Below are 12,680 nucleotides of genomic sequence, written 5' to 3' on the forward strand. Positions count from 1 at the left end.
TAAAGTTAATGTATTCAAAATTTATTCATGAGAATTTAATTATAAAATAATCACTTCTTCATATACTTTTGTTGTACTTCCTTGAAACTAACAACAATAACTATTAGGAAAAAAAGCTGTAAAAATTTAGTTTAGCTTCCAGCCAAGATGGCAGAGAGAAGACAGGCCCTGTCTAAGGTCTCCTGATCTGATTAGCCCCAGAAGCTTTTGCTGTGGGAACTGCTTCAAGAAACAACAGGATAGTGGAGTCTTTGAGGGTGGAACTGATGGTTTGGGACTTACCAGGAAGGACTGAAAGGGTGAATTCCAGTCTCTAGCACACCCTACTGGCCAGGTGGAGTTATTATTTTCAGTAGGCAAAATCTTTAGCAACCCCTACTGGCTGGCCTACTTGGAGTTACTAAACCCAGTGAATAAAGCCTCTAGGGATACAAACACCAAACCTCTGTGAACCAGACCATCCCCCAACACAAGGAAAATGAAGAAAAGTCAGTGGAAAGGTGGATCCATAGAAAAAAATTCCTAGAAGGAAAAGACCCTAAGAAAGAGAGACCTAGAATCTCTGAGGAGAATATGATTGGGTCTCCAGAAGAGAAATATTTCCTTGAAAAAATAAGGAAGGAGTTTAAAAATCAATTGGAAAATTTGGGAGTAGAAACCCAAAAGAAGTTTAACACCTTGCAACTAGAAAATAAATCCTAGGAAAATACAATTGGACAAATGCAAAACAAAATTCTCTCAAAACCTCAATTGGTCAAATGGAAAACTCTTACAAAAATAGAATTGACCAATTGGAAAAGGAGTTGCAAAAGGCAAATGAAGAATATTATTTTTTATTTTTTAGTTTTAGTTTTTGCAAGGCAATGGGGTTAAGTGGCTTGCCCAAGACCACACAGCTAGGTAATTATTAAGTGACTGAGGTCACATTGGAACTCAGGTACTCCTGACTCCAGGGCTGGTGCTCTATTCACTGCACCTACTAGTTGCCCAAGAATACTCTTCTTTTAAAAAAAGAATGGAGTCTGTGGAAACTAATGACTTCATTGGACAACAAAGAATCTGTTAAACAAAACCAGAAAATCAAAAAAATAGAAGAAAATGTAAAATACCTCATCAGCAAAACAAATTAACTTGAGAATAAATCAAGAAGTGATAAATTAAGAATTATTAGTCTTCCTGAAAACACTGAAGAGAGAAAAAAAGCTTGAATTTAATATTAAAGGATTTAGTAATGGAAAACTGTCCTAATATCATGGAACCAGAGGGCAAAATAGTTATTGAAAGAATATAAAAATTCCCTCTGGAAAGGGATCCCAAAATGAAAACATCAAGGAATATTGTGGCCAAATTCCAGAACCATCAGATAAAACAGAAAATCCTGCAAGCAGCCAGAAAGAAACAATTTATATACCAAGGAGGCACAGTGAGGATTACACATGACCTGACTGCATCAACATTAAGGGATTGAAGAGCATAGAACAAGATATTCTGAAAAGCAAGGGAGCATGGAATGCATCCAAGAATTCATTATCCAAGAAAACTGAGCCATCTCTTCCAGAGAAAAAGATGGACATTTAATGAAATAGGAGATTTCCAATTTTCCTGATGAAAGGACCAGAGCTTAATAGAAAATTTAGACTTCAAATAGGAGACTCAAGAGACACATGAAAAGGTTAAAAAAAGGGGGAGGGCGAAGAGTTCCAGCCAAGATTGTGGAGAGAAGACAGGCACAGTTCTAAAATCTCATGATCTTCCCCCATATATGATGTGAAGCAAACCTCTTGACAGAAATACGATCAACAACACCCAGAAAGAAAAACCAGGAGAAAGAACATCTACCTCAGGATTTTGTCTTCCACAATCGTGAGTGAGTCTGAGCACAGAGGGCAGACTCTGCTGGGAGTATGTTACCAGGGAGAACATGGGAGCCAGAACTAGCTGGATTAGCCTGATTAGTGGTGGGGCTGGAGCCCTGGAGCTTGGGGCCTGAAAACTGGACCAGCTTGATCAACAGCAGGGCTAGAGCCTAGTCAACTGCAGGGGCTTGGGTCAACTAGGAAGCAGAGGCATTGGTGCTTGATGGCAAGGCTAGAGGAAAAGTTCTAGTGAGGGAGAGCTGAAGACATCATCCCTGGGCTCCCCTGGTCAGGAGGAACTCAGAGTCCATGCCTCCATTTCAACTGAAGGCTCTTTTCAGAAAAAACACAATTACAGGAAGCCTCTGCCACAGGCTAAGGCCCAGCAGCAAAACCATCCCATCTGATAATAGGGAGAGTGATGAACTCACCCCAGGGTATAGACCACTATTGATCAAAGAAAAAAGTATTTAACAGCTTCATTCACTCCCTCCAGGCTAAGGGAGAGGGCCTCAATCATGGTCACAGACACTCTAGAGAAAGCAACCAGCACCCCCTACTAACCAGCTGGAGATATTACACTCAGTGAGTAAAGACTCTAGGGATCCCGACACTAAACCTCTGTGAACCAGCCCCTCCGCAATTCAAGGTCTTAGTAAAATGAAGAAAGTCCAGTGAAAAGGAGGGTTCATAGATGGAAGGAAAAGACACTAACTCAGAGAGATCTAGAACCTCTGAGGAGAATATGATCTGCTCTCCAGCACAGAAAGACTTCCTTGAGGAAATAAGGAAGGAGCTTAAAAGTCAATTGGAAAATTTGAGAAAAGAAACCCAAAGGAAAACAAATCATTCGAAAATACAATTGGACAAATAGGAAACTGGACTGATTCTCTCAGATCCTCAACTGGGCAAATGCAAAAAGAAAATAATTCTCTCAAAACCTCAATTGGTCAAATGGAAAACACTTACAAAAATAGAATTGACCAATTGGAAAAATAGTTGCGAAAGATGAATGAAGAATACTTTTCTTTTAAAAAAAATAATGGAGTCCTTGGAAAGTAATGACTTCCAAGAGACAACAAAAATCTGTTAAACAAAAACAGAAAATCAAAAAAATAGAAGAAAATGCAAAATACCTCATCAGCAAAACCACTGAACTTGAGAATAGATCAAGGAGGGGCAACCTGAGAATTAGATAGACCTTGAAAACATGGAAGAGTAAAAAAAAGCATAGACTTTTTATTTTTTAATTTTTTTTTACTTTTTCATTTTTTTCTTTGTATTTTTTATATTTTTTTTAATTAAAGATATTATTTGAGTTTTAAAATTGTCCCCCCAATCTTACTTCCCTCCCCTACCCACCCACGGAAAGCAATCTGTCAGTCTTTAATTTGTTTCCATGTTGTACATTGATCCAAAGTGAGTTTGTTGAGAGAGAAACCATATCCTTAAGGAAGAGGAAAAAAGTCTAAGAAATAACATGATCAGACGATAGGATATTTGTTTTTTTCTAAATTAAAGGTAATAGTCCTTGAACTTTGTTCAAACTCCACAGCTCTTTATCTGGATACAGATGGTACTCTCCTTTGCAAACAGCACAAAATTGTTCGCAATTGTTGCACTGATGGAATGAGTGAGTCCTTCGACGTTGAATATCACCCCATGTTGCTGTTAGGGTATACAGTGTTTTTCTGTTTCTGCTCATCTCACTCAGCATCAGTTCATGCAAATCCCTCCAGGCTTCCCTAAATTCCCATCCCTCCTGGTTTCTAATAGAATAATAGTGTTCCATGACATACTTATACCACAGTTTGCTAAGTCACTCCCCAATTGAAGGGCATTTACTTGATTTCCAATTCTTTGCCAACACAGACAGAGCTGCTATAAATATTTTTATACAAGTGATGTTTTTACCCTTTTACATCATTTCTTCAGGGTATAGACCCAGCAGTGGTATTGCTAGGTCAAAGCGTATCCTCATTTTTGTTGCCCTTTGAGTGTAGTTCCAAATTTCTCTCCAGAAAGGTTGGATGAGTTCACAGATCCACCAAGAATGTAATGGTGTCCCAGATTTCCCACAACCCTTCAATGATCATTATCCTTTCTGGTCATATTGGCCAGTCTGAGAGGTGTGAGGTGGTATCTCAGAGAAGCTTTAATATGCATTTCTCTAATAATTAATGATTTAGAGTAATTTTTCATACAGTTATGGATTGCTTTCATCTCATCTGTAAATTACCTTTGCATATTGTTTGGCCATTTGTTATTAATGAGTCCTTTGTCAGAATCATTAGTTGTAAAGATTGTTTCCTAATTTACTACATTTCTTTTTTGTTGTTGTTTTTTTTTTAGTTTGTACAAGGCAAACGAGGTTAAGAACTACATTTCTTTACCTAGCTGTGTGGCCTTGGGCAAGCCACTTAACCCCATTTGCCTAGCAAAAACCTAAAAAACAAGAACTACATTTCTTTTGATCTTGGTTACAGTGCTTTTATCTGTGCAAAAGCTTTTTAATTTAATGTAATAGAAATATTCTAGTTGGTTTTTGGTGATGTTCTCTAACTCTTCCTTAGTCATAAACTGCTCCCCTTTCCACAGACCTAACAGGTAAACTAGTCCTTGATCTTCTAATTTACTTATAGTATTGTTTTTTGTGTCTAAATCTTGTAACCATTTGGATCTTATCTTTGTAAAGGGTGTTAGGTGTTGGTCGAATCTAAGTTTAATCCATAACAACTTACAATTTTCCCAGCAGTTTTTGTCAAAGATAGAGTCTTTATCCCAGTAACTGGACTCTTTAGGTTTCTTAAACAGCAGATTACTATAATCTTCTCCTGCTTTTGCACCTAGTCTATTCCAATGGTCCACCACTTTATTTCTTAACCAATACCAAACAGTTGTGATGACTGATGCTTTAAAATATAATTTTAGATCAGGTAGGGTTAAGCCCCCTTCTTTTGCACTTTTTTTTTCATTAAGTTCCTGGAAATTCTTGACTTTTTATTTCGCCATACGAATTTACTTACCATATTTTCAAACTCATTCAAGTAATTTTTTGGAATTTTGATTGGTAGGACACTAAACAGGTAGTTTAGTTTTGGTAGAATTGTCATTTTAATTATATTAGCTCTACTTATCCAGGAACAGGTGATATTTGGCCAGTTATTTAAATCTGATTTATTTTGTGTGAGGAGTGTTTTATAATTATTTTCAAAAAGATTCTGAGTCTGTCTTGGCAAGTAGACTTCCAAGTATTTAATATTGTCTGAGCTTACTTTGAATGGGATTTCTCTTTCTAGCTCTTCCTGCTGTATCTTGCTAGACATATATAGAAAAGTTAAAGATTTGCGAGGGTTTATTTTATAACTTGCAACTTTGCTAAAATTGCCAATTGTTTCCAGTAGTTTTTTAGATGATTTCTTGGGATTCTCTAGGTAGACCATCATTTCATCTGCAAAGAGTGAGAGTTTTGTCTCTTCCTTCCCAAATCTAATTCCTTCAATTTCTTTTTCTTCTCTAATTGCTGAAGCTAACATTTTTAATACGATATTGGATAATGGGCCCCATTGTTTCACCTCTGATCTTATTGGGAATGCCTCTAGCCTCTCCCCATTGAATAAAATGCTTTTTTGATGGTTTCAGATAGATACTGCTAATTATTCTAAGGAACAGTCCATTTATTCCTACACTCTCTAGTGTTTTTAGTAGGAATGGATGTATTTAGTCAAAAGCTTTTTCAGCATCTATTGATATGATCATATAATTTCTATGGGTTTGTTATTGATATAATTAAGAATACTAACAATTTTCCTAATATTGAACCAACCCTGCATTCCTGGGACAAATTCTACTTGATTATAATGTATTGTCCTAGTGATAACTTGTTGTAATCATTTTGATGAGATTTTATTTAAGATTTTTGCATCTATATTAATCAGGGAAATAGGTCTATAATTATCTTTCTCTGCTTTTAACACTTCCTGGTTTAGGTAACAGCACCATATTGGTTTCATAGAAAGAGTTAGGCAGAGTTCAATTTTTCCCTATTTTTAAAAAGAGTTGATATAAAATTGGAACCAATTGTTCCTTAAATGTTTGGTAGAATATACTTGTGAATCCATCAGGCCCTGCAGATTTTTTCTTAGGGAGTTCAGTGATGGCTTGTTGAAATTCTTTTTCTGAGATAGGGTTGTTTAGGTATTTAATCTCCTCTTCATTTAACCTGGGCAACTTATATTTTTGTAAATATTCATCCATTTAACTTAGATTATCAAATTTATCAGCAGAGGCAAAATAATTTCAAATTATTACTTTAATTTCCTCCTCATTGGTGGTGAGTTCACCTTTTTCATTTATGAAGCTAGCAATTTGGGTGTCTTCTTTCTTTTTTTTTAATCAAATTGACCTGACTTTTATCAGTTTTATTTTTTTTCATAATACCAACTTTTGGTTTTATTTATTAATTCAACAGGGTTTTTTTTTGCTTTTGCTTTTATTAATTTCTCCTTTAATTTTTAGAATTTCTAATTTGGTATTTAATTGGGGATTTTAATTTGTTCTTTCTCTAATTTTTTTAGTTGCATGTTTACTTCATTGATTTCCTCTTTCTCCAATTTATTCATGTACGAATTTAAAGTTATAAAATATGCCCTGAGAGCTGTGGGTGTATCCCATGGGTTTTGGTATGTTTTTTCATTATTGTCATTATCTAGGATAAAATGGTTAATTATTTCTATAATTTGTTTTTTGGTTCACTCATTCTTTAAAATGAGGTTATTGAATTTCCAATCAGTTCTAGGTCTATATCTTCTTGGCCCAATATTGCATATGACTTTTATTGCGTTGTGATCTGAGAAAAATGTTTTCACTATTTCTGTCTTTCTGCAGTTGATCATTAGGTTTTTATGTCCTAGTACATGGTTAATTTTTGTATAAGTTCCATGTACTGCAGAGAAAAAGGTATATTCCTTTCTATCCCCATTCAATTTCCTCCATAAGTCTACCATATCTTGTTTTTTCTAACAATCTATTTGCCTCCTTAACTTCTGTCTAGTTTATTTTATGGTTCAATTTATCTAAATCTGAGAGTGGGAGGTTGAGGTTTCCCACTAGTATAGTTTTGCTGTCTCTGTCTTCTTGTAGTTCTTTCAGCTTCTCCTCTAAGAATTTGGATGCTATCTAATTGGGTGCATATACATCCAGTATTGAAATCACTTTATTATCTATGGCACCTTTTAGGACGATAAAGTTTCCCTTCCTTATCTCTTTTAACACTCTATTTTTGCTGCTGCTTTGTCTGAGATAAGGATTGCTACCCCTGCTTTATTTTCTTCAGCTGAAGCAAAATATATTTTGTTCCAACCTTTTACCTTTAATCTATATGTATCCCTCTGCCTCAAATGAGTTTCTTGTAAGCAGCATATTGTAGGATTCTGGTTTTTAATCCATTCTCCTCTTCACTTATGTTTTAAGGGAAAGTTCATCCCATTTACATTCAAAGTTATGATTACTAATTCTTTATTGCCTTCCCTCTGTTTGCATTTTCCCTCCTTTCTCCCCCTTAATCTGTATTCCCCAGTATTTTGTTTCTGAATACCACCCCCTTCAGTGTGCTTGCCGTCCTATATGACCAGCTCCCCTTTCTTTCCCCTTTCCATTTTTCCCTTTTCCCTTCCCTTCCTTTTGTTACTTCCCCCTTTTTCCCCACTCCCCCTCCCTTTCTCAGTCCACCTTCCCCTTTTCCACTTTTAATGCCTGTAAGGTTAGATGTTTTCTAAGTTAACTAAGTATGTGTAAGTTGACTTTAAGCCAAGTCTGATGAGAAGAAGATTCAGGTGTTTGTCATCTCCTCCTTTCTCCCCTCTATTACCATAGGTATTTTTTACCTCTTAGTGTGTTGAGATTTACACCATTCAATCCCCTCCCTCCTCCTGTCTCCTTCCTGTCCCCCTTTTTAAGGAGGTAGTGTGTTTTTTTAGATCATTCTATCTGAATCATAGAAAATTCTGAGCATCTGTCAATTCTAGCTAAGTACATTCTATCTAATAGAGTTTCAATTCTTGAGAGTTATTAGAATCTTTCTCCCAAGTAGGGTTATAGCCAGTTACGTCCCATTGGATAGCAGTCTCATGGATAGGTCATGAATGTCCATCACTTCTGGCTAGGTATCTTCTCTCTGTTAGAGTTACAATTCTCAAGATTTATGAGAATCTTTTTCCACATCCTGGGATATAGCCAGTTTCAACTTATTGGATAGCAGTTTTTTTTCTTTTACCACCCCCCCTTTTTTTTTAACATTTTCATATGTCTCTTGAACCTCCTGTTTGATGTCCAAATGTTCTAGTTAGCTCTGGTCTTTTCATCAGGAATTTTCAGAATTCTTCCATTTCGTTAAATGTCCTTTTTTCCCTGGAAGTAAAGACTCAAGTTTGCAGGATAGTGGATTCTTGGCTGTATTCCAAGCTCCCTTGCTCTTCGAAATATCTCATTCCAGGCCCTTCAGTCCCTTAATGTTGATGAACCCAGCTCTTGCATTGTCCTCACTGTGGCTCCTTGATATTTAAATTGTTTTTTTTTCTGGTGGCTTGCAAGATTTTCTCTTTTATCTGATAGTTCTGGAATTTGGCCACAACATTCCTTGGTGTTTTCATTTTAGCATCTTTTGCTGGATGGGATTGATGTATTCTTTCAATAATTATTTTGCCCTCTGATTCCATGATAACAGGGCAGTTTTCCATCACTAGATCCTGTAATATTAGGTCCAGGCATTTTTTTTCTCTTCAATGTTTTCAGGAAGTCCAATAATTCTCAGGTTGCCCCTCCTCGACCTATTCTCGAGGTCTGTAGTCTTGCTGATGAGGTATTTTACATTTTCTTCTATTTTTTCTATTTTTTTATTTTGCTTAGCTGGCTCTTGCTGTCTCATGGAGTCATTCATTTCTGCAGACTCCATTTTTTTAGGGAGGAGTTTTCTTCATTAACCTTTTGCAACTCCTTTTCCAATTGGTCAATTATACTTTTGAAAGAGCTTTCCATTTGACCAATTGAGGTTCTGAGAGAATTATTCTCTTTTTGAATTTGCCCAATTGAGGATCTGAGAGAATTATTCTCATTGTGTATTTGTCCAATTGATTATGTGAGAGATTTATTCTCATTTTGCATTTGTCCAACTGATGATCTGAGAGATTTATTCTCATTTTGCATTTGTCCAGTCATATTTTCTAAGGATTTGTTTCCTTGTTGCAAGGTATTAATTGTCTCTCCCAAATTTTCCTGTTGTTTTTTAAACTCCTTCCTTATTTCTTCAAGGAAATCTTTCTGTGCTGAAGACCCTATCGTATTCTCCTCAGAGATTCTAGGTCTCTCTGAGTTACGGTCTTTTCCTTTCAAGAATTTTTCTATGCATCCACCTTTCCACTGACCCTTCTTCATTTTGCTAAGACCTTGAGTTGAGGAGGGGCTGGTTCACAGTGTTTTGGTGTTGGGATCTCTAGAGGCTTTGCTCACTGAGTACAGTTTCTCTGGCTGGCCAGTAGGTAGTGCTGGTTGCTTTCCCTGGTGTGTCCATAACCTTAATTGAGGCCTTCTCCCTTAGATTGAAGGGAGGGGTTGAAGCTATTGAATCATTTTGCCTTTGATCAATGATAGGTTTTACCCTGGGGTGAGGTCTTTCCTCTCTCTCTATTATCAGCTGAGTGGATTCTTCTGCTCACACATCTGTGCCTGGGGCAGATGTAGTCTGTAGTTCTTTGTTCCAGGAAGAGGCCTCAGCTGCAATGAAGGCATGGACTCAGAGTTCCTCAAACCAGAGGAGCCCAGGGATGGTGTCCACAACTCTCCTGCACTGGAATTGTAGGCAAGCTTCAGAGGGTCAGCACCAACACTAGTGTCTCTTTTCCCTAGTTGACTCAAGCCCCCACCTTATAGCCCCAGGGCTGATCCAGCAGGTCCAGCTCTCAGGCCCTCAGATTCCAAGGTTCCAATTCAGTCACTAATCTGGTTGATCCAGGGCTGATTTGCCCTCTGTGCCCAGACTAATCCTCCAGAATTTGCCCAGTGCTGCTGTGGGAGACAAATCCTGAGGTAGATGTTCTTTCTCCTGGCTTTTCTTTCTGGGTTTTGTGGATAGGATTTCTGTTAAGAGGTTTGATTCATATGATAGATGGGGAAAAATCAGGAGACATTAGAACTGTTTCTGTCTTCTCTCCCTCATCTTGGCCAGATGTCAAAAAGCCTAGATTTAATATTGCTGGATTTAGTGATGGAAAATTGCCCTGATATCATGGAACTAGAGGGCAAAATAGTTATTGAAAGAACACATCTCTTCCCTCTGGAAAGAGATCCTAAAATAAAATTGCCAAGGAATGTTGTGGCCAAAGTCTAGAACTATCAGACAAAAGAGAAAATCATGCAAGCAGCCAGAAATAAACAATTTAGATACCAAGGAGCCACAGTAAGGATTATGCAGGACCTGGCTGCATGAACATTAAGGAACTGAAGGGCCTGGAACAAGCTATTCTGAAGAGCAATGGAGCCTAGAATGCAGCCAAGAATCCACTATCCAGCAAAGCTGAGCCTTCTCTTTCAGGGGAAAAGATGGATATTTAATGAATTAGAAGACTTCCAATAATTCCTAATGAAAAAATAGAGCTAAATAGAAAATTCAGACATCAAAAAGGAAGTTCAAGAAACACATGAAAAGTTTTAAAAGGGGGGGCAGGGTAAAGAAAAGAAACTACTATCCAATAAGATGAAACTGGCTATATCCAGCATGGGAAAAATTGTCTCATAACTCATTGTAACTCAATCACAGAGGATATACTTAGCCAGAAATGATGGAAACACATGATTTATCCATGAGACTGCTACCCAATGGGATGAAACTGGCCATATCCCTACTTGGTAGAAAGACTCTAACAACTCTCAAGAATTGTAGCTCTATTAGAGAGAATATACTTAGCCAGAAGTGATGGATACTCAGGATTTTCTATGACTCAGATAGAATGATTTAAAAACACTTCCTCCTTAAAAGGGGGGACAGGAAGGAGACAGGAGGAGGTGGGGTTGAATGGGGTAAATCTCATTACATTAAGAGGTACAAAAGACCTTTGGTAACAGAGGGGAAGAAGGAAGCAGATGAGAAACACCTGAATCTTCCTCTCATCAGACTTGGCTTAAAGTTAGCTTACACACACACTCAGTTAACTTTAAAAAGCATCTTACCTTTCAAGTATAAAAAGGGGAAAAGTGGAGGGGGGACAGAGACATGAAAGGGGAGAAAAGGGGGAACTAATAGAAGGAAGAGAATGGAAAAAGGGAATGGGGAAAGAATGGGGAGGGGTGGATACAGAGAGCAAACACACTGAGGGGTGGTATTCAGAAACAAAATCCTAGAGAATATGGATAAAGGGGTGAAAAGGGGAAAACTACAAACAAAGGGAAGATAGCATGGAGGTCAATAAAGAGTTAGTAATTGTAACTTTGAATGTGACTGGTATGAACCCTCCCTTAAAATGTAAGCGAATAGCAGAGTGGATTAAAAACCAGAATCATAAAATATGCTACTTACAAGAAACTCATTTGAAGCAGAGAGGTAAAAATTTGGAGCAAAATATATTTTGCTTTAGCTGAAGTGAAAAAAAGCAGGGGTAGTAATCCTTATCTCAGACAAAGCAGCTGCAAAATAGTGTTAAAAGAGATAAGGAAGGAGACTAAATCCTCCTACAAAGTACCATAGACAATAAAGTAATTTCAATATTGACTATGTATGTACCCAATGGAATAGTATCCACATTCTTAGAGGAGAAGCTGAAAGAACTACAGGAATACATAGATAGCAAAACTCTACTAGTGGGAGACCTCAGCCTCCTGCTCTCAGATTTAGATAAATCGAATCATAAAATAAATAAGGAAGAAGTTAAGGAGGCACATAGATTGTTAGAAAACCTAGATATGATAGACTTTTGAAGGAAACTGAATGGGGATAGAAAGGAATGTGTTAGGAGCCAGGGTCTCTAAGTTGTTTGACACAGTCATGGCAAGAAGACTCAAGGAAGTCACACTGCCTGATGGAACAACATTTCCTTCATATACATTTATATATATATATATATATATATATATATATATATATATATATATGGATTCCATGTATAGCCATATTTATAGGTCTATTATTGATTGTAAAACTTACTCATCCTAATAGTGGAATGAATATAAAGGAAGGATTTCAGAGAAATTCCTTGAATAAAACAGATTATAAACTCTGTCCAAATTTAACAGGATTGCCTCTCCCTGAGACATACAAAAGGCTTCACTATTATGAAATCTTTGGAAAATACAACACTGGGAGTTCCAGGGAGACATCAGAATATGTACAGGGAAAACAGATTCAAGATGGGTCAGATAGAATTCCAGGGATATTAACATTTTGCCCCCCTTATAATACACAGAAATATATGATAAAGATGGTGAGAGAATAGTTAGTATAGGTGACCAATATGTGAACTCTAACAGCCTTAGTTTATTGGGAAAGAATAAAAAGTCATAGAAACTGTTTTGTCTACCAACAAGGGCTGAAAGGAAAATTGGTGATTGAAAGGAGTCAACGGACAGGTGGACAAACATATCTCCCCTCACTATAGGTTGTCAAGGGAGCATATCAAAAAACATTACATATGCGGCACAAAAACAAAAAAGCATTCCATTAAATAAATTATATCAAATATTATTATTAGGAAAGTTCTGTTTAATTAATAATGTTACTGTGCAGCAACAAACTAGGCAACAGGCAGTTTGAGGTTATCACAGTCTGAGCAGGGACAA

This window comes from Macrotis lagotis, chromosome X (genome assembly GCF_037893015.1).
Source record: "Macrotis lagotis isolate mMagLag1 chromosome X, bilby.v1.9.chrom.fasta, whole genome shotgun sequence".
Classification (NCBI taxonomy): Eukaryota; Metazoa; Chordata; class Mammalia; order Peramelemorphia; family Peramelidae; genus Macrotis; species Macrotis lagotis.